A 24,482-nucleotide genomic window follows, 5' to 3' on the forward strand; every position below is an offset into this window, starting at 1 on the left:
TTTCTTAAGTAACCAGGATTTCAGTACTCTCCTCAGAAGAATATATTTGAGTCTAATGGATCAGAAAGTATTTTCTAATATACATCTAAAATTATCCTTTTTAATGTCAGCCATTACTTCTTCAGGTAGTTATGGTCTTTTGTGCCACTTGAAATATTTCCTTTCATTCCTCTATGCTTATATCCACCTACAATATGTAGTTACTGTATTTTGCCTCTTTTCCTTAGTAATCACTTAGCAAAATTACATGAATTTATCTCCTTTAATCTCCTCTCAGAAGTCAGCTTCTTCCATTACCTAACAATAGTATTTGCTTTTGTGTTTTCGTCATCTAATTTGTGCATATTAATGATGTATCGTGGTGCTCCAGACTAGAGTACTAATCCAGGCCAATATAAGCCTTGCCATCCATAAACTCTGATATCCACAGGCAATTTTCACTGACCATTTCTGATATGGTGTTTCATCCTGTAGCTGAATTTGTTTTCCCTGGTCATACTGTAAACCTCCTTTTATTCCTACTGTTTTCTTCCCAATGAAATTTTTTTTAATCCTTGATTTCACTGGAAGTGGTAGCTCATGCTTCTCTGAGTTCCGTCTTGCTTTATTTTCAGTCTATGTTATAAAAAGGTTGTTCAGAGATAATTCGGCATAGGCCTAAGTGAGCATGACTCCACCAAATCACTGGAGGCTGCTTTGATAATAAGAGGAGTACATCTTACCCAGCAAGTAGAAGAAAGGTGTCTGGGATGGAAGAGAGAATGGTAACTCTGATTTGAACAGAGAGTCTCTTGTGAAGAAAATAGAATCTGCCTGGCAGTTGGCTAGCAAATGTGTACAACCTTGTATTTCCCTAAGCTAGACAGGCATTGCTGTAGATCGGTGTGGCACTTGCATTATCTAGGGTGGCTGGAAAAGAACTCTAAGAGGTGAAAAAATGTTTCCAACATGATTAGACAAAATTTCATTAGTTTTTAATTCTGACTTTGTCTAAATCATGCTACTTTTACTTGTACTGATTATTATTAGTTTTCCCATTTACAAAGACCTCATGACCTGAGCTAGTCTTGGGGTTTTAGTTCTTGTGTAGTATCATTCTATTTCTGCTCTGGCATTTATGTGATAACTGGTTGAAATTATCAGCACAACCTGTATTTCAAATTTTTTTCTCCAGAAATGATGAACTTCTAAAATTAATTAATAGAATATTTCACAGATGAGATAACTGTTGGAATATCTCATAGTAAGTAATAAATAAAAAAGGATTTTTCAATTGTAGCAAGTTTTTTGATTAATTATTTTTAATGGAAATATTCCATACAAAACAAACTGAAGAAATTTTTTTTAAGTGAAATATTGCAGTATAGTAACGCCTGCTGTTCTTACAGATTTTCTGTCTTGTTTACTTTTTCAACCAATTCTAATACACATTTTCAAAATGTTACTATAGAAAATAAAGGACAATGGGTACAATGCTAAATAATTATTTTCCTTCCGCTCATCTTAGCTTGTTGGATAGATGAAGTGACACCCTTGCTTTGTCATCATTCTGCTCTGGTTTTTGTTTCTTACAGAAGTGTCCATTTGTTGGCTACTAGAAATTAAGTACTCCAATTTACCACTATAATGTGCTAAAATGGCTATGTTACTTTTCTGTTTCTTACTGGTTCCCTTTCCATAGCTAAAAATACATTTTTTTCCTCTCCAAAACAACCATGTGAGATTTTGATATTTTGAGGAGACTATTTCTTTGCTGGGTAAGAGACAGATAGCACAAACAGATGAACCATCCTCAGTTTATTGTTTTTCACTACAGGTGAAACCATTGAGTATAACAACCACTTGGAAAGTTGTACTACCTTATCTGTGATAATCCATAGGTGAACATTTTGTTATATTCTATACTGGTCATATACTTTATGTGTCAATACTGATAGCCTTTCTCTAACATGTATGTGGAGATGGAATAAAAATTATGTGGGCTTAGGCAGCCTTGTAGCAATACAGTTGCATATGTGCATCTGTGCATCTGTATATGGTTTTTGGTAAAAAAAAATCACTTTCTACTAAAATAGCTATACTTGCACAAAATTTTTCTTTTTTTTTTTTTTTGTTTATGAACATCAGGAACACAAATTCTCTTGGCTTTTAGCTGAATTAAAATTATACAGGTGTTTTTGAAAACCTGTATAATTACAGTACTTCACTGTAAAAAATGATCAAGAATGAAAGCATTAGTAAAGTTTGCTTGGTTGGTGCATTTCAGTTTTCCACATCTGGCATACTTTGATCTTGTCTTGATTTTCAAGCAAACTTTTTCCAGTACCACCTTAGAGACATCTACTTCTGAAATCCAAGTCTGGTCACTAACTTTGTGCATGTTACTTACAATCTGTTATTGCTACCTCTTACATAACACAGATGCTTGAAGAAATATCTTTCCTATTCAATGAATGGAATAAATCAGAAGAAGGCTTTTCAATTAATTTGCTGTCATTACATTTCTATCACTTCAATATTATGAAAACATATTTTGCTCAGTTTTCATATGCAATGGCATCAGCTATGTTGTCACTGATGTTATTTTTAATCACTGGAAGGCTTTATGGTTTATCTTTCATGATTTGCTCTGAAAAAACTTCACAGTCCCTTCATGGGATCCCCTATAAACTTATTTGCTATTAATGGAACTGATAAATAAGTCCTTAAAATCAAATCTTAGCACTTTAATTCTTCTTGCAATAAAATATGAAACTACAGAAACCTGCTAAGTGTGTGTTCTAGAATAAATTTCTATTTAACTCATCATACTTATCTGAGAAGTTGCATTTCTTGCCATATTAAATTTTCTTGCAATTGGGAAATGTTCCTAATTGCTTCTCATCTGACTACTGGTAAAGGTGAGTGTGTTTGCAAATAGGCCATGATATTTATAAAACCAGTAATTATTTAAAAAAAAAAAAGTGAACATTAGAGAAATTAAAAGAATAAAGGCATATCTGTGGTTAAAGTGTCTGAAAATGATCCTATCCTAATTTTCAGTTACAGTTTCTACATAAAAGTACAGGTTTTTTGTCATGTATTGCTGGCTGAAATCAAGCAAAGATTCTTGATAAAAATAAAAACATTGTACTTGGAAATATACTGTGGTTTCATGGTAATTTTTTTCTGCAGTCCCATATACTGCTACTTCTCTGTTGTTGTAGCTCCTCTTTACCTAGGTTTATGTTTCCTGTGACATACTAGTAACTTCTTCGTTGTTGGAGAATGGGGTGTACAGATCTTGACCCAACAGATGACTGGGTTTGATTAGATATATAAAATACAGGATAATAACACCATTAACATAACACTGCTCTGGAATCTGATTCAACTTTCAATGACTTTCTTGAGAAAGGGGTTTACATTTTAAAATTTCTATTGATTTTTTTAAACAGAAAGAAAGCAGTTATTGTGAAAAAACAAGCCCCAAACCAAACCAACGTCCCATCAAGAAGCAGCTTCAATCAAAAAATGCTAGTGAGAAGATTTCAGCATACTGATGGGTTGTACGTTGTAAACTGAATATGAGTTTTCACTTATTTGAGTTTCAGTTATGTAGTTTGTTCATATGTCACCCTTCACTTTTGATTTTATATCTGAGCATTTCATTATCAAGATGGGGACCTAAGGTATTAAATTCTCTTCTGAAAATTTACCACAATAGTTGTAGTATTCTCATTTTTTATAAATACTTTTGCTAATGAGTGCTCATTTTCAGCAGAAATTGAATAGATAACACTGCAGATACTGCCAGTGCAAATGTATGGGTTTACAAAGGTAAATATTTGAGTTATTTTAGCAATGTTTGCCCTGCCAACCTGTTGGTTTTGCTTATTAGTAAGTGATACAGGAGTTTAAAAAAAAAGATCTGAATTCTAAAATTATATTTAAGATATTTTAAAGTACCTGCTGATACATACTGTGTTAAAATATAACATTGAATCAGAGGACACAGACCCTATATTCACAGAATCATAGACTCATAGAATCATGGAATGCTTTCGTTTGGAAGGGACCTTTAAAGATCATCTAGTCCAACTCTCCCTGCTATGGGCAGGGACATCTTTCACTAGATCAGGTGAAATTCGCATACAACCTGGCCTTGAACACTTCCAATGACGTGTCATCAACAGCTTCTCTGGGCAACCTGTCCCAGTGTCTCAACAACCTAACTGTAAAAGGTTTCTTCCTTATATCTAGTCTAACCCTACCCTTGTCCAGTTTAAAACCATTACCCCTCGTCCTATCACAACAGGCCCTGCTAAAAAGTTTGTCCTCATCTTTCCATAAGACCTCTTTAAGTATTGAAAGGCTACGATAAGGTGTTCCAGGAGCCTTCTCTTCTCCAGGCTGACCACCAACTCTCTCAGCCTGTCCTCATAGGAGAGGCGTTCATCCCTCTGATCATTTTTGTGGCCCTCCTCTGGACCTGCTCCAAGAGGTCCATGTCTTTCCTGTACTGAGGACTCCAGAGCTGGATGCAGTACTCCAGGTGGCATCTTATGAGAGCAGAGCGGAGGAGGAGAATCGCCTCCCTCAACCTGCCACAGATGCTTCAGGCTAACCTGCATGGGGATGCTTCACAGCATGAGCATAGTATGTGACGTAGTATGAGCCACTCATCAATCAGTGATAATAGGGGAGGTAGCCAAACCTTGCTCCCTACCCCCAAAGTTCTGATATCACAAGGCTCTATATAGGGTCTATTTCAACCTCTTGTTTTCCTGTAATTTAAGCAGAATTTTCGCCTTTTGGTCTGTTCACCTAATTCCCTTTGCACTGTTTGTGATCCTATGTGATTAGTTATTCATATGTTTAGGACTCTAATAATTCAGATTTTTGCTTTCTGGTGCTGACTTTAAATAGTTTGTCCTTTAATTTTTTTTTTTTTTTTTTAATATATGAGGCTTCATAAACCAAACCATTATTGATAAAGAAGTAATATAAAAATGCACATAATACTAATAAAAACAATACAGTAGCTTACCTTTATATTAATCCAAAGGGCACTGCAGTATTTCTTAGTCCTAGATATATTTCCTAATACTTGTTATGATGAGTAATGACATAATAGTTCTGAGAAATTCTGTATTTATGAGTTTGTTTTAACCAATATATTTTTCAAGTTTAAGTGAAGATTTTGACCTTATTCACATTGCTTTGTACCAAAACTTAATAAAAAGATTCCTATCTTTATAAATAATTCCCTTTTGCCATTTTCAACTATTACTAATATGTACCTCATCTTTAGTAGGAGCCATATGTTTTTTCACAAAGTATCAGAAAGAACTTAAACAATAAACAAAGATATGTGCTCCAGACACATAAGTTTGCTTACTGTTAGATGAAATAATTCTATTCTATAAATAACTTCCTAAAGATGGGAAATTTGATGTTGCTTCTACTTAATTTGAAAGTGGTGCTGTGAGAGGAGCCACAAATTTGTTGGGAAAGGATCTTTTCATTCATCTAACTATTGGTTCAAATGAAGTCAGCAAAATAAGATCATCTGTGTTTATGCTTAGAAAAAGTCAGCATTTCTCAATAATAAGAGATCAAAGAGGAACATATTGCTATTTTGAGAAATGCAGCAAAATACTGCTTCTGCTATTCAGAAAGGAAAGCTGTTATTTTAGTAAATGTCAAGATAGAGATCTCTTCAGAGTCTGAGAAGGCAGTAAATTAGCTTCAGATTAGAAGGTTCAGCTTAATATCTCCACTACGAGTTAGAGGTTAATGATATGGAATGACCATACCAAACACTTACTGTTTTTACAAGTATTCTGTGCTAAAAGGAGAGTGCAGATATCTCATAGTATACTTTGATAAGGACAATCTTCACCAAAAGTCTGACTGCTACATATATGAAAGAACTTGTGGAAATATCTACTGGTTATGTGCTACAATACGAAAATGTATTGAGCAGCAACCAAGATGAATACCACTTGTTATCATAAACGGTACTGCTAGCATTTGTACTCGCGTTTTTACTGTGAGGCAGGCTGGCCAAATAAGCTGTCCCTATTCTGGCATTTGTGCCATGTGGCAACGATGTGACCAACCTGTGAGCAGGCAGCACGCCATCCCAACAGATGGGCGCGAATGCAACTATCCAAGGAGATTTTCATTCTCTGTGCAGCAGATGTACATGCCTATTAAAAGTGTTGCTCCCAGCTGTGAGAGTCAAAACAGCAGTTTGCCTTGACCCTCTTTTTTAGAGTTGGTAATATACAGCACAACTAACCCAGCTCTGAACTTGACTGACACGGAGTATCATGAAATACTGGGAGGAGAGGGCAGGGAGTTCAAGGTAGTCTCCTATACTGTTGTTATTTAATTCTTCAGGAATTTTAAATTTTTTTGATAGACATTATGTCAATAACGCTTGACACAGAAGAAGCAATAGAGCTAAGAGCATGCCCTCTGTGGCTAACTCTGTCTAACATGCGAGCTGTACCCACAGAGCCTGTAAAAGTTGGACTTGCAGCACAGCACTGACAAAAAATATTTCCCTTCTGGGTGAAAATTAATTGTGGTCATTACTTTAACAATCAAAGCCTGCAAAGGACAACAAAAGCAGGCTCTATCACTGTATAAGTAACAGAATATTTTAATCCTGCTATTAACTGTATTCTTGTAACTAAAGTAATGTACTGATAGAAATACTTTTTCTCAGAATAATTTTTATTTAACCCTAGGGACAATATACAGATTAGTGGCTTTCAGATGGCAGCTTTTTGAGTACACCTAAATTTTAGCTTTCTGGAAAACAAAACAGTTAAGAAACACTGTTTCAGATGATTTCAGATGGTCGTATTACAACAAACACCCCCCTTTTGACCATGTTTATTTCAAAGACTTACATTAGTGCTGTTGTGAGGTTGATTTGAAAGAATTTGGCGAGAAGTGGGATGAAATGAGACTATATCTAAATTGTGGTACTCTCTACCAATACACCTCTGTCTTTAAGCCTGGGGGGATGGTATTTCAGGAAGCAGGGTAGAGTGAAAATATCTTGCCATTTAGATGCAGACTATAGTGGTGTCAGGGTATATAATGCGCTGTCACCCTCTATTCAGAAATTGTGGAAAAAAAGGAAGATTTCAGTCCTTTAAAAATGCTGTGTTACCCAGCCTGGAAACAGTCTATAGAAATTTTGCTTCTAGCTGAGTTTTAGTTTCTTATATTCAATTACTGCTGAATCAAATATTGGTAACCTGCCTCAAAGCCAGTACACATTTGTGAATCAGCACATAAAACACACTCTGCCATTCTGGGAGGTACATGCTCCCTAGGACACCTCCCTCTCCCTGTAAGTCTAAACAAGCTCTGTAAGAACATTAGCCCCCCTCAATTTACCTAATTCCTACCATTTTTTAAAAAGTGCATATCTCAATTTATTGTGGTTCGCTATCACCTTGCATAACCACTGGGCTGCAGTGATCATGCACTGGTGGAGTTCACAGTCCTGAGGGATATGGGTCAGGAGAAGAGTAAAGTCAGGACCCTGACATATTTTTGTTTTACATGTAGTTTTTAATACAAAATTTTCAAGTGTGAAATCTTTTTCTGAAAAAAATTGATATTTTCCCTTAGGAAAAGGAAATGGACACCCCCTTCCCCCTCCAAACCAAAACCAACTCAGATCACTTTCTAAACAGAAGTGTTATTAAGAGGAGTGAAATAGATAACATGATTATTTGATGATCTTTCATTATTAATTTTTTTTTAAACTTTCTGAAGATACTTTGAACTTCCATAATCAGTTTATACACTTTGAATGTCACTTACAGTTTTAGACTTCTATATTGTCAGCTTTTCTTGGGAAAAAACTGCAGTGTGAGGTATGCACAGAGAACTAGTTTTAGCTATTAACAGCCAAATGGAAAACATTGATTTGTAGCAACAATTGTGTGGTCCTCCAGATACAAAGATCATTAAAATGCTACTTCTCAGATCCATCAGATCCATGTAAATTATTTGGCTGCTTGCCAAAGCAAGAACACTTGAGAAAAAAAGTGTGAGCTAAGAAAGTTATAAATGAAAGGTTATAATTTAGTTTTGAAACAAACTTGAAGCATAGTTATCCTGGAAACATTGTTTTGTGTGTTTATTTCCTTGCTGTTTATGATTCAGACAAAGTTTCTTTTTGACTTTCCATCCCATACGTAATAGCAAAGACTCAATTGCTTAAGCTCAGGTGGGAACGGGAAAAAACTGTCTGTTGTGCTTGCACCAATCAGGAAAACTTCAGCAGTCTGCAGTTTGGGGAAAGGGGCCATACACCAAACATAACCGCTCCTTTTCCCCAAGGGAGATGGCAGTTCAGGTAGCTATAGCCTTTCAAGGATCTCAGAAAGAAACTTTCAGTGGTATGTTTTTGTGTGGGAACACAATAAAGGACAGTTTGATATTATTGATAGTGACACTGATGTTGCAGTGGGAACTCTAGGTCAAACCAAAGACTACATTCAAAATAGCAGCCTGGATCTTTCTGATGTATGGCGTATTTCAGATGGAGCTGAACACTTTGCACGCAGACTTTGTTGACCATGTCTGAACAACTAAGGCACATCAAAATTGCTTATTTTGTAAATGCTGAAGTGAAACTTTTAAATTTCAAATACCCAATTTTCTCTCTGAACAAAAGAATTTTATAGAAATTTACATTTTTAAAATCCAAATCTGTATTGTTTTGTTTCTATGACTTTAAGCTTGTAAATTTTAGGCAGCTCCTGAAATAACTGTGGATTTTTTCTAGCTCTGAAGAAGGTTGCTAACTTTCTGATTCAGTGTTTGATTTACAAAGAGAACATGGCTGAAATAATGGTGCATTTGCCTTTTCCAGCAGATTCACAGGCAATATATGATGCACTTCCTGTCACAAGCAATAATTTATTACAGCTTATATGATAAATAGCTTAAGAAATCAAATCAGTTATCGAGAACTCTACACTATCTATTTACTTCCAATCAGATAAAGAGGATTTTACTACTTCTGGGGGAAAAAGAAGGTTAATAAACCATTCGCACAACATTTTGGATGGAATGCTTAAACTATAATGCATCCCTAGAATACCATTCCAGGGATGCATTACAGTCATATGATCACAGAATGATTACAAATCCATAACAGAGTATTTATTTGCCAGGTATACATACAAAAAGACCTCTTATCCATGCAATATGACTTCCATCCACTTGAAAAATTTTGTTGATTAGACACTGGTGTGGAAGGTAATGCATCTAAAAGAATGAACCATTTTTCTGGTACAGGACAGTTCATTATCCTAAAAGCTCTTTCATTATATCCCTTATATTATGAATACAAGGGGCATCCTGCTTATCATTTAGCCTGAATGTGATGTACATGGTCACAATACATGGTGAAAATGTCTGTAGGGGTGTGTGTGTGCGTGCGCATGGTACTTCTGTTTGCCCTTCTATTAAAGCAATGAAGCACAACAAGTTGTGAGAGAACAAAATTAAAGCACAGAAAAATGGATTAAATTATTTTCCTCTCCCTTGATTTCTATGTCTTTCTGTAGTAGTTCACTAATGGAAAATAGAAATTCTGGTATTCAGTTCTCCGAGATTTCTGTGTAATATGAGGACTAGTTTCTAGCCCCTGTGAGAAAGAGGTTGTTTGCTTGCCCCAAGAGTTAATGAGATTCTGAAGAAGTACACTTGACATGTACTATGTTTTAAGCAGACCAGAAGAAGAGCTGGCATGCTCAAAAGTTGATTTGATTTTGGTTCTCCAGCTGACATAGTTAACTTAGTAGAAGAAAATTCCTCCCTCTAAACTTTTTCTGATTTCTATTTGTTGACCATTATCACTAAAAGGATACTGCTATTAAAAGTATTAAATCATATTACCATAGTGTGACTTAAGAATGGATGCAAGTACCAGTAATGCTCCTACACTTGGCACCAGCATAATTTTCATAATTTGTTCATGGCTTGCTGTGGAAAACCTTGAATTGTACGAACGGCACGCACTATGTACTAACAAGGGGTGGGCGGGTAGATGAAATCTGCTCTTGGCCAAATATATTTCATTATAGTGTAAGCTCAAATATAATTGGAAGCATACAAAATGAAATGAAAGAAATGGGTATCTTATGAATATAGCTTTCAGTTCTAGAGAGAAGCAGTAATATTTGCAATTTGTATATTTATTGTAAACTGTGCAGGAGAAAGTGTTTGGGAGGTCTCTCGTTGCTACAGCAGAGTATTCCTATCTTGGGCTTTAAGCATGTAAATCCTTGTATTATCTCTAATAGCTTTTTCTTTTCCTTTGCACTCAAGTGCAAACGTGGACAAATGTTACCTGTTAGCACACATTAAATTAGGCACCTGCATCTTGAGCAGAACCATCAAGGCTGTTGTGCATTCCTTCCTTATTCTTAAGAGAGCATGAAAAAAATAACATTATGGACAAACAAAAGAGATGTAGATGCAAATTATTACAAGTCAAAAATGGTAACATGAGGACAGATGTTCACTTCTATGAACTCATGTAGGTCCATTAAAGTAAATGTAGTTACCTCAATTCGCCTTGGTGATATGTGACCAAAGACTTTGACAAGCTCTCATCATTATAGGAGCAGTTTCCATTACCTTTTTTGACCTCCTACTCACTTTTTACCTTGGTTGAATATGCACAGCATGAAGTCTCTAAATTATCTAAATAGGCTTATAAGACTTTCCTAATAAACTGCAAATTAAGTAATTTGTTGCTGACTCTCAATATCATTTTGGCATAGAGGGGGTTAGTGTTCCTACTAGTTTAAGTGTTCCCAGAGAAATATGCAAGAATGTATGATGTAGCATATGTGCCATGAGTGTGAAACATCCTAAGCCTGTCAGACACGCTTTATATCTGCATAATCTGCAGCACTGATCAGCCAGTGCATATGTGGACGTGTCTAGAACATACAGAATCTAGAGAAATACCCGCTGTCTTTTTTCTCCTTATATTCAATTTCTTTACAGAAATTTGCAATTATCTTTCTACTGGGTAAATGTTTATAATTTTATATCATATTGCTGAACAATGCTAACAATAATAACAATAAATACTATAATCACTTGCATATTTTTATAAGATTTTGATGTAATTTACAGCTGTATTTTGTATGATTTCAAGATTTGTTTGCATTTACCTAAAGACTGCAGATAATCCTAATGTCCTTTCCTCAGTAAAAAAAATATTTACTAAGTTGAAAATGTGTCCATGGTAAGCCTTGTGTCTCAGAGGCATATGCATTTTCAGGCTGAAGGGCTACTGAATCTACCAATTTAATATTCCCTTTTCAAAAGAAGTTTCTCTCCTGACCTCCTCTAAGGAATAAAGCAACACTCCTGGGCAAGCAAAATTATAGAGCTTGCCTGTAGGAAATATTAACTTTCAGTTCTTGTAATGCATATCAAATATGCTAGCAGTCTAATCCAGACCAGCATGCTATTTAGACTAGTAAAGGATAAAGACCTCTGAAGGAAGTATCCACCAGGATTGTTCTATTTCTTTAGTTAATACCTGGGGCTATGTACTAGGTGCAAAGGCAAAAAGCTTGCTCTTCAAATGTTGTTTTATGAGCCCTAGAGATAATATCTATCTGTCTGGAATAAATTAATATAATTTTGGGAGGTGCTAAACTTCCTCTGAAACAAGGAAGATCACCTCAAATGTCTCTTTTAACTGGTGGCAGAGTTTCAACATGTTTCTGAGAGCCCTCTCAGGTACAGCAGTCATATAACAGACTGCTTCGAGTTTGTCCTCCCAGCAGAGGAGCATGCCTGGAGCACAGAAATTGATTTACCTGAATAACTTCCTCTTTTGCATTTTGTACTTTGGCATACCTAACAGTATAATCTCTTAAAGGTCAGAGGGGAATGACTTCTGCTGAGAAAAAAAATGATCACTGCATAATGGACAAAGACAAGTAAATTGAGCCCATTTTCTGAGTCACTTGTCTGTCTTCAGCTTACCCCACTTCATGACTAGGCCATGTCCCATAAATACAAAATATTCCTTGCTTAATCAGCATAGGTCAAGTCTGTAAATGTAGCTGTGAACTGCTGGTTGCTGGTGAAAAGATTAGGTGGCCAAGGTTTGGGATGTGGGTTGTAAAATAGACTGTAATTAGACTAGATTAGGTATTTCAGATTTGTGCAGCCCATGGTTGGGCTTAAATCTACTTTGTCCTTATTGTCCTCTTAATTTTCTAGTACACTACACAGATATGTTAATTTAGTTCTCATGCTGAATGTAAAGGTCACAGAGTCTCACTTCTGTCTGTCCTTGATTGCTTATCATCTTTTCTGACTGCCATTTCTATTTGGCACATGTATTTGATGATTGGTCCTCAGTAAGCCCCTCTGCAAGAATACTGATCATGTTTTCTTTTTTCTCTAACAGCTGCTCAGTAATTTCACATGACATAATGTAAACGTATTCATGAAGTAAAGTGAGTCCCTCTCAGCTCATGTTGATTGTGCTCGTGGAGGTGTTCGCCAGTCTGTTAACACATTTTGCGGTTATTATCTTTTTTTTTTTTTTTTTAAAACAGGCAGAATGCAAACAAAAGACCATACAAAGACAAACTTACGCATTTTGTCTGTTTCTGAATCTCTGTCTCCCCAACACACAACACACATGCTCGTTCCAATGGAAGACATGTGGCTAAATCCCCTGTACTATTTGAAAATGCCAAAAGATGATTTTGTGAAATATCCATTTATGTTCTAGCCCGGTACACTGCTCCTCCCTGGCCATTACTGTCAGTAGGAAGTCAGTGGGATACTGATATAGAGTACAGATGAAGGTCTCAGACTTAGTTAAAGAGGGTGGCTTTTTTTTTTCCACCATAAAATATTCTGTAAAAGCCTTTGTGTTCTTATGTTCAGTTCTTATGTGAGAAAATGAAACCGATGATTTAGAATTTTAAAATATACTTTATTTTTATACCTTGTAAGATGACAAGCGAGAGAGAATGCCAGATGGACCATTTGGCTTAAAGTTCTAACAAAAATGGAAACAGAAGATGACAATAATCAGGCAAATATCATTGCATCAGTGAAAGTTCCAACAGCAGCTTGGTTTAAAAGCATTGAAATAGTTACACGGCAGGTTTGCAAGCATTCCAAATCAACAGGAATTAACAATTTCTGCTACAATATGCACAGATTAATTCTCCACAACTTTGTTCAGTAGAGGTTATCTCTGTGTAGCTCATGCTTAATTTCTTCAGTTGGCAATTTTCTGCTTTGCATGAAATAGTTACAAGATTTATTGGACTAGAGAGACAAAATATGTAATGGTTCATGACTAGCATAATAGCACAGTGATTAAGGTGCTTACCTAGGAGAAAGGATGCCCCTATTCTCATTCATTTAAATACCCTTCATCGCTGGAGGATGTTTGAAGGTGCAGCCCTGAGGATTTTCTCTTGAGCCTGACATACATTAATAGTAATGTTTTCATGAGAAATCCAGGCTATGGACTAGACTTTCCTCATACAATCTATAGATGACATCACATTGGAAAGTGTTGTAAACACTTTGGAGGGAAGGCTTAAAGTCAAGAAGGAAATTGATTAAACAATAAATGGTCCAGAATCAAGTAGATAAAATTTGATTGTGACAAGTGCAATCATATATTTAGGAAAGAGAAGTTAAATTTACTGATACGAAATAGGAGGTAGATGGGTATGAAAGACTCTGAGACTTCAGGACACCCAAACTTGAAGACAGGTTGACAGTGTGATGCTCGTAAGGGAGAGGGGGTAGGAAGGGTGCAGAAGCAAATTTCTCTTCTCTGTGTGTGAAAAATGTGACACTTGTAAAGCAGTAGAGATTATTATTCTTGGTACTTGTGAGGCCATTTTTGGTCAGTTGAAATGTCTTCAGATGCTATATGCAGCAGAGGAAAAATTTATCCTTCCTCAGAGAAATTAACGGAGCTTCTTTTTCCATGTATAGAGTGTTAACAATAAACATTCTGCTCTAAATTTCCATGCAAAACCAAATAAACTTTTGGGAAAATACATCTCAAACTGCCAAGTGCCAAAGTATGGACATAAATATTTAACCTAAGACTCAAATTTTGGGGAAAAAGATGCATAACACTTAATATTCCAGAAATTTCACCTCTAACTGCCAGTAAGTCTTTCTACAGCAACAATATAATGATTCTTCATTTTCAATTTACATAATTGACAGCAATAAGAATGAGTTGATTTGTGTGAAATGTTGGTGTTACAACCAAATGAATGTGTCTTTTATAATAAGGACCATTTGAAAGAAAAAGCATTCTGTGTTGCTGGGTGAAATAGAAAGTGATATGTCTGGCTATTCTTTCTCCCTTATATATCTCTTTATATATTTTAAATTAAGTTAAGCAATCTATATAGGTTCCTTTTATTTACTCCTATATTACTCCTAAATCCTGAATTTGTCTTTCATGCTCAAATTATACACTTGCAGTGTACATCAAATACATTCTTGACCATTTATTTACTATTTTCATGCATCGCTAATCCATAGTATGTATTTGTATTTGTTTGTTACAATGTGATTGTAGTATGCTCTTCTCTGCCAAGCTGCTAAAATAAATATTTGAAAATAACTTTATGATTCATGTTGCCGAGGTTTACTTCAAAGATCATGCTAGCAGCTTCCCACAGGAAATACACTTTTTTTTTTTTTTTTTTAAAGAAGAGAATCAGTATCCAAGTCACTTTTATGCCACATCCAGTGAATATCACTGACATTATTTAAAATGCTATCTATTCAGTTAATAACCATAGGGAAAATATGTGATAGGACATTGCAAGTAGAAGACAGAGATTTATACAAATGTGTCTGAAATTAGAATGAAAACATTACTGAATGATCTTCAGATGCTTAGCATTATCAAGCTGTTATGTTCACATTTTCTATATATTTCTTACACGTGGAACAAAATCTGAAATGAAATATTTTTCACATGTGATGGCTAAACTGGCTTTCAGAACAAATGTCCTGGACTAGTAGTTCTTCAGATAATTATAAATATTAGAATGGATTTTACAAATTAGCTTTAGAAAACTGCAAATTTCTTCCAGCCTAGAGTATTTCAGAACTTAATATTTTAAAAAAAGATCTAATAGACACTTAAACGTCTAAGCCAAAATTTCAAAATAGATTCCTCATGACAGCGTTAAGTTTCTAAGTTTTCTACAGATAGCTAAGTGCTTCAGAAAGAAATGTAGTAACTGTGAAGCACTGATCAGGTAAACAGACATTTAGTATGCACTGCCTGACTTGGAGCCTAATAGCTATGAATATAAGTGAGGGGAGCTGATTTCCATGTTCCCAGGCCTGTTTCTACATTTTACATGAAAAAGTTGTTCAATAAAATATTGAAGTAACTGGAAGAAAAACAGAACCCACCTCTCCTGTTTCTGTTCATCTCTATAGAACTCTCTGAGCACTGTCACACCTGTTCTTGCTGGCTCAGGGAATCTCTGAGCTTTTCTGCAGACTAGAAAAGTTTGAGCAGCTTCAACAGAAAAGACAAAGACTTCTTGATTCTACCCAAACCAGGATACCATGATGGCTCTGGTGTTCTTGTGGAAGATGTGGGTTTGCATGTTTCCAATAAAAACATGAGAAAAGAAGGTATCTCTGCTACTGGAAGGACAAAGGGGGAGTGGAGTGCCCTGTATTCAGATTAAAAATTACCATGTAAGAGAATGCCATGTATTGAGCTCACCTGTTCAAGACTAGTAAAATGACAATTTTTCTCTTCATAGGAAAAAACACAAATTTTCTATTGCTGAAGAGCCTCAGTGCTTCCAGAATAAGAGAAATGATCCCCCAAAATTTCCTTTCTTAGAGCTGTTTTCTTCTTCCCTAGTAAGTCTAGAGTTACTCCTTGATCTCAAATTCACATTCACTTTCCTTTAATAAGATGTTAAGGTCTCACAGTTTACTTAAAACATCCACCTGATGCTTGTTTCTGCCAGGCATTCCAAGTGCTTAAGTCAGTAACTGCAGTGTCTAGAGAGTCAGCCCTACGTCACTTGATTTAGGGCCTGGAAAACTTCCTGAGCCCTTTTTTCACATCTATTTCATATTTCGGCACTGAAAATATGTCCCTTTGACATTACACATAAAATATAGCTAGATCTAAAACAAATGGAACAAAAATTCCAATTCTTAATAATTTGTTAATAGTGCAGAAATTACTGATGTATGAGTGCAGGGTGGCCCTTGGACCTACTTTATGGATAACATTCAGCCATCTCTCTGCAAGTTTCTTTATTTCATTACGGTTTTCAACTCTACCAGGTAGGTAAAATTTTATACATAAGATTGGAATGGATCCATTTTAATTAATACGATCGCAAATGAAAAGATTTATTGATCCCTGCATTAAAAAATAGCATTAAAAGAACATGACTAAAGGTATGCTGAAATACATTTTTAATATATTTTTAATCCCAACATTCCTTTTTTTTTCCTGAAATTTGAAACCATTCTTGATTAAATCACTATCACATCCCTCTCTCTGTTTTGTCTTTGTTCTTTTGATTTCTATCTGCTGTCTTTTACCTGGCAGATGTGTGTGTACACACTCATAAGTGAGGAATAGGAGAGAGTTGAAAGAGGTGGATTTACAGCTGCAATCAATTAACCTGTTGCTAGGGAACCATCAGCTGCCCAATCAAAAGACAGCAATCAGCCAAATGGAGTCAGCAGGATATAAAATGGAATTACAAAACATTACAGTACCCCACTTTTTATTAACATTTAAAAAAATTTTATTTTATTAATGGTTTTTTATTAAGGGGGAGGGAAGGAAGGTTTGACAGCAAAGTGCTGAAATGTCAAATATGTTTCACTCCTAGTCTAGGCACTTAATTAACAGAAAGACTGGCAGCAGGAGCTTGGATTTGTGTTTGACTATGTTTATCAGTGTTAACCAAAATGAAGTATAGTGATGCAATATGTGGAAATATATTACAGAAGGCTTCATTTGACCATACTGGGTTAGCCTGATGTGGTCTAATCTGGGAATACTTTGAAAACCCTAGGCATTTTATGGAACGCCAGTTAATTAAAGCTTAATGAACTTCAAAGAGCAAGTTGTGGTTGACAGGGAAAAAAGATGATCTGACTGATACATATGGAAGCAGAAGATTTCATTTCACCTACTTAGAGCTCACTCAGGTATATGAGGGATTGTGAACTTGAAACAGAAATCACCATCTGAAGTTCAAATGTGATTTTTGACTCTGGCAAACATCTGTTACAGGTCATCTCAGGCTTATTTTGCTTGTTCTGGCAGAGAAGAACCTATTTTAAAATGGCTTTGATAGTCTGCTTTTACTTTGCAATATTTAGAGAAATGTTAGAGTAGGAGAATAATTTTCATACTGATCACACTTTCCATAGTTACTCTTTAAACATACTATTTCTGTCATCTTTGGTATTTATAGTCTTTGATATTAATGTAAAAGACTAAAGTGAAGTACTATCAAAAAATACCCACCAACCGCCTACTTATTTTGATGGCCATCTGGGACAAAATAGACCAGTCCTTCCTGAACAGTGTTCTCACATGACTTTTACTTGCAGAGGATAAAAAGCTAGGCTAAACTTTGGAACTGTCTTGTAGTCCTATCATCTTGCTTCCATTTCTAGATATGTTGATGTACTGGAGAGGCAAAAAGGACCAAGAGAGAAGATGGAGGCTTGTTTTTCATCATTCAATCATCCAACCACCCGTGGTGTCTTACATACCAGCAGTAGTATCTCTAGGAAGCCCAGGTATTTAAAGTTATGTGTCTGCAATGTTAATGCTTAATTCACATATATAAATTGGAAGTCACTAATTTTGTGACATCTGTTTGGCAGGAATTAACCAACTTAAGTGTGAACCACCAGCCTGTGTGCTCTGCATATACCTTATATGCTACATCTATATATGGTTTTCTGTAAGTGTGCCATAGAATACAAAATGGCTATATATAATTGTTTTCCAATGTATATAGATAGAAAAGCTTTCAGAATGAAAATTAATGTGAAAAGAAACATCTACAGAATATATAAGAACTGTCTATGCTTCCTAATGTTATAATCAGAAAGGATTTTTTCTTTATACAGATGAAGACTGCAAAAAAAGTTTTATTTATTTATTCTTTGTGGTGGTAGAACTCCATGTTGTGGAAGCAGTTGAAAAAATATCTTCTCTAAGTGGTCATGGGGTTGAGACAAGCAGTGCAACACCAGTCATAGGAAGCGCACTGTGTCACAGATGGAGTGAGAGGGAGATAAAAGACTATAGTTTACTGGTGTAAAAGAGTGAGTTCACAAAGTTCAATGGTAAATGTGACAACAGTTTATAAGATTCGATGGCAAGGTACACTTGGCTATTTACTGCACAGAGGACAGGGTCAGACAAAGCTGTCAGGGAGACCCTCCCATTGAGTCATGAGGTTCAGAAAAGATCCCCTTGCTTTCTAAACTCCTTCCTCAGAGAGGAGTCTAGGTGCGGCTGGATCCAATCCTAGTTTCAGACTTGGTCAATGGTTTATGTCTAAAGGATTATATATGTGCAATCAACCCTTTATATCACTTAGCTAAGGTTTCAGAGTTAGCATGCTGTTAGCCACTTACCAAGAATCTGTAGCAGTAAGGAATCTCTCAGCCTCGGGGAGTAACCTTGAGCGGCATCCCTCCTCACAGGGAGATCCTGATGTGCAGCCTGCTGTCATGCAGGAGAGCTCAAAGGGCTCTTGGGCTGCTCACTGTTTAGGGGGTAAGACAATTGGCTCATACCCATATTTGCATACGAAACACTGTGCTTAGGTGGGCACATTCCACAATAGTCCTTGGCTATCTGTCTCCCCCACATCCACTGGGTACATCCTTCAGACCAGATACTTCTATCACCACTGCCAGAGGTGGTTATCACTTGAAAGAGGTCAAGGCGGGGGGGGGAGCACACCTCCACACACTGATCTTGTAGCCTCAGCTCTCTTCCTTTGCTGGGGTGGCCTTTTGAGTGTGTTTCCTGGTTGGACATGGGCACAACCAGGGCAGAGAATGCAGGAATGGTGCCGTGGCTGCTCACCCGTAGTACATCCTGATGTGTGGATTCAGTGTGTGGAAGCACTGAGGGAAGAAGGGAACAAATTTGTCACTGTGCCAGTTCAGGCTGGACTCTGCATTTCTAAACTGCAACTGCATTTCTGAGACACTTTATTTTACTTAAGGTTTTGAATTTTAAATATTCATCAGCTTGTGCTCTAGGCAACTGTCTATTTTGCTTCTGCCTGAAGTCATCTTGAGGTCTGGGTGTCAGCTGAGATGAAGTACAGTGATTGCGGTATGCCTACTGTTATACAATATAGGACAAGCAAGAATAAAGTTGTAATCAGGAAGCTAGTTTTGACACAGTTTGGGGACATTAAACAGTTTCAATATAGTAAATTTAATATATCAGCCCATCTCTGCAGGACAGGTAAATTTTTGAAGTTTTAGGGCTGACTATGAAATGGCTGTAGTAAGTCAGATTTATTAAGTCAAGGTAATGTGTTATCTACCCTTTAAATTTCATATAACAATAAGGGTTTCTGGAACTATTACTTCTACACATTTTTTTCGGGCATCAACCTGTTGTTTGTGCCTCTTGTAGCCAGCCTTTCATGAAATGTCATAAGAGTATGCAAATGACTAGTGATGATATTTTATTAATTTCTAATGCTCAGGTATTTTTTTATGCCATGCTTCAACTCCATGTAATGAAAATTCATTGTAGGTGAAAAAATCTGCTTGCATATTAGTTATAAGCTAAATTTAGTTTTATTTTATACTCCAGTGAAATATTTTTAAAGATAAATTTACATGCTGGATCCACATATTCATTGAGGTGATTGGTTTGTAAGGTATGATTAGGAGGAAGCCCACAAATATGTACTGTTTACTCGTTGAGTGCACACAGTACTGGGTAGGAGATTAATTAATTTACATTATATATATATGGTTGCAGTTACTAAATATCAGACTGCTTGCATGTGAATATGCCTCCTGTTGCAGATTTAACATGTTCCTTACACTTGGTTTAGTAAAACAGACCTGCACTTGATGAACTATTTGAGCAATAGCATCATTATATTGCACAGCAATACCAGGAAGTTTATCTTCTCGAATATGTATAAACTCAGTTTTAACTGAAATGCAATCTTAGCCAAATGTTATAGGTTACTAAATTGAAGGGTGGTGGTGAAATTCTTGGTTAAAAGCATACATTACAAAATTAGTGAATTCTCCTGTAGTTTCACTCCTGAAGGCTATGTGGTCTCAACTTAAAAATGAGAAAAGGAGCCTTTGTTGTCTTCTAGTTTTGTTTCCTTAATATTGTCACAGAACACACACACACAAATCATTTTAGGAGCAATGCCATTTAAATTATGATCTAGTTCTGAGATGGATAGAATAGTGGATAGAAAGCCAATTAACATTTGCTAAGTGATAGTTGAACATGGAGCTTCTGTAAGCTAAAACAAGGGGTTTGGGAAGGTGATGTAAAGTTTCAGAGCAGCCTTGGCTACAGTGGCCATGACATGGTGGACTTTAGGGTCATGAGAGAAGGGAACAAGGCAAATAGCAGGATCACAACCCTGGACTTTAGGAGAACAGATTTTGGCCGGTTAAGGGTCATGTTTGGGAGGCATAGGATATGGTCCTGGAGAGAAGACAGTCCAGGAAACCTGGAGATTTTCAAGGATTACTTTCTCTGAGCTCAACAATAATGCTTGCCTATGTGTAGGAAATTAAGCAAAGGTGTCAGGAAACCTGCATGATTGAGCAAGGAGCTGCTGACAAAACTCAGACATAAAAATGAACCATGCAATTAGTGGAAGTAGAGTTAGGTGATCCAGGACAAATGTGTGTCTGAATGTGTGTCGCATTAACAAACTGATGAAATATGACCTAGATAAGTGGATAATGAGGCAGACTGAAAACTGGCTGAAGTGCTGGACTCTAAGGATTGAGATCAACGGCACAATCTGGACTCCAGTTGTGTACTCCAGGGGAGTACAATCCTCCCCAAGGGAGGAGTGGCTGATACACCAGTTGATCATGCTGCCAATCAGAGGGACTTTGATAAGGTGGAGAAATGGGCTGACAGGAAGCTCATGAAGTTCAACAAAGGAAAAGGCTCAAAGTCCTGCAGCTGGGGAGGAACAACATCACATACAGGGTGGGGGCTGACAGTCTGGAAAGCAGCTTTGCAGAAAAGGACCTGGGTGTCTTTTTGAATCATGAATTGACCATGAGCCAGCAGTGCACCTTTGGAACAAAGATGGTCAACAGCATCCTGGGCTGCATTAGGAATATTGTTACCAGCAGGTCAAGGGAGGTGACTGTGTTCCATTCCAGACTGTAGTACAGGAGACATGGACATCATGAAGCAAGTCCAGCAAAGGGTCACAGAGATGATTAGGGGCTTGGAGTATCTGTGAAACAAAGAGAAGCTGAGAGAGATGAGGCTATATAGCCTGGAGAAGAGAAGGATCAAGGGGGCTTTATCAATGTCTATAAATACCTAATGGGAAGGAGTAAAGAAGACAGACCCAGACTCTTCTCAGTGGTTCTGAGGGACAGGACAAGAAGCAATAGGCACACATTGAAATATGAAAAATTCCAGTTAAATCTAAGAAACAATTTTTTAACTCTGAGGGTGGTCAAACACTGGAACAGGTTGATGAGAGAGGTGGTGGAGCCCCCATCTCCGGAGATAGCTGAACTGACCATGGTCCTGAGGAGCCAGTTGTAGTTGACCCTACTCTGAGCAGGGAGGTAAGACTAGATGATCTCCAGAGGTTCCTTCCAACCTCAGTGATCCTGTGGAAAGAATTAAGACCACATTTTACTTTACTGATCATATAAAGAATCTGATGTTAGGAACATGACTCAAATTGGCCTGTATAACATTTTTGGTTGGATAGCAAGGGAAAGTCAAAATTGACCGTCTTTTTTTATTCAGTTGAACTGAATTTTCCTTGTCTCTATTAACAACAATTAATGCTGGGAGGCATTATGAAGACCTCGTGTTTTCCATCATTTTGGCTTTCTTTTCACACATTGCACAGGTTATATCAGTGCAGACTTGCTGAGAGAAAACAGAAGACAAGTACTCCCCAGATACATGAATGGCTGTAAACACCAACTTCGCTGCTATAGGTAAATAACTTGTGTAGCAAAGAGGCTAATGATGTTGACAGACAGGTTGGTGGAATCATTATCTGCAATGATGTTTATATAGTTGTTTTCATACTTCTATCCTTTTTTCTTAGATTATTTTACTAGCATAATATGCCTAAAATCAGATCCTTCTTTGTATATCTCACAATGGAATCAATTGACTTTGATTACTATCAAATAAATGGAGTTTATCTTTGAGCGAGAATTGCAGCAACCAGTGTGATGAACTGGGAAATTCAAAGGTGCTCAGGAAACAGGCATGTCCTAGTGTTCTTAGAAAGTGTGGAACTTAAATATTTCCCCTAGCTACTACAAAATAACTTCCAATCAAATTAAATAATGGTATTATTGAAAACCTGAGGCTCTTTGAACTTTGAGGGCTACAGGGATTTCATGGTACCTGAATATGAATGCTTAATCACTTATGTATCCAACTCAAAATCACTGATTCGGAAACTTACACAACATGATGGCAAGTAATTATCAACCACCTCCCCTATCCAGTATAATGTATTGCATTTATTACCTGATGCCGTTACAGAGTAAGTGACACTTTTTGCTGTATCAGCAAACTCTCAGTTGGCTGCAGCATAAAAATATCAAGGTATCAGTAAATGACTTTTTATTTTTGATATGATATTAAATCTACAGTTCTGACCAAGGAAGTTAAATATTAGTAGTTTTTTTTAAAAGTATAGGAGTATCCACTGAACAAGTTTGTTCCAAGAACAGTACAACTGATGATGGCCTCTTTTTATAGATCTGAATACTTTCCATCCTCACTGCCGTAATGCTAAGATTTGTGGGCAAGAGGCAGCACATATGGTAGCTAATCTTGAGCTATGTACATGTTAAATGACTGGCAACTGGGTTCACACTATTTGGCCAGCCAGCTGATGCCAAACAGTGTATGTAATATCAAACAGTTCTGTCTGTCTTTTTCTCTGTGAAAGCATTAATTTGATCTCTCCTTTCCTATTCATAGAATTTTCATGAAAACTTGTGAGAACATAATTCTTTTTGAGAATGTATTCTGCCTTTGAATTGGTGAGATGGGATGAAAAATTGAGTAGGATGAAGTTTTGAGCTGAAGATGGAAAGACAGACATTATGATCTCAAAAGACTTTCTTTGGGAAACCAGAGAAAAATAAGCATTTTCTGACAGTGTACTCATAGTCATCTTCTGTGTAACAAAGAACATTATGAGTCAGATGACACTGTGGTTGACAGTTTTAATGGCAGTTATTTTTAATGGTGAGGTGTATACAGTTTTAAAACCACGAAATAGCCTTTTTGGACTGAAATTCTTGAACTATGCAGCATTAAATCCCATTTTCTCTAAAGGATTATAGCACATTTGCCATAACTAGAAATAGCCTCAGATGCCTAAAGGAAAAAAACCAAACCAAAACCAACAGTGACTTTTTTTTTTGACCTTAGTGTTTGAAAGAGGATTGAAATTATACTTCTGAGTGAAAGGGAAGATAATTGACAGTATTCTTGACTCCTTAAAATTTATATGTGAGATATAGTTATGAAAAGCTCTAGTTCTGAAAATGGGATGATGATAACTAAATTTGTTTGTGTATTCAGTATTTGAGTCATTTATCTGGATTTCTGTATAAATATGTGGGTTGACTTATGAAATGGCAAAGCAAATCCCAGCAACCAAACCTTCAGAACAGTCACCTAGAAACGGTGAACGAGAAACCATCAGCTTAAAGTGGAGGCGTTGTCTACTAGTACCTGTCAATTTAAAAGCTAAACTATAAAAAAAAAAAAGAGAAAAAAGTGAGGAAAGACAAGCTGGGGAAAGAAAGTAGATGCATTTTCTTTTCTCCTTTTCTCCTATGGTGAAATGTGTTGCTGAACTGACATGTGATAATTGCAAACAATTCCAATGTTCATTGTTAGAAAAAAGTGACAAAAACTTAGAACAAAGTAAGGTACATTATTTGTGTTATAACAGTGCCTTGAGGGTCTCCCAGATAATTTTTTTAGTCTTTAATGTCTGTGCAGTGTATAGTGAGGCTATGGTCCATGAAGAACCCACACAGGCATATACAAAACCAAAATAAACTGGATATTTTTGAATACAAAACAATAAAAAAAACCCTTTGAAAAATGTTTATAATACTTAAGTGAACACTGAGATGAAAAACCAAGGCAGACAACT

Source organism: Egretta garzetta, unplaced genomic scaffold (genome assembly GCF_000687185.1).
Source record: "Egretta garzetta isolate BGI_Z169 unplaced genomic scaffold, ASM68718v1 scaffold196, whole genome shotgun sequence".
Classification (NCBI taxonomy): Eukaryota; Metazoa; Chordata; class Aves; order Pelecaniformes; family Ardeidae; genus Egretta; species Egretta garzetta.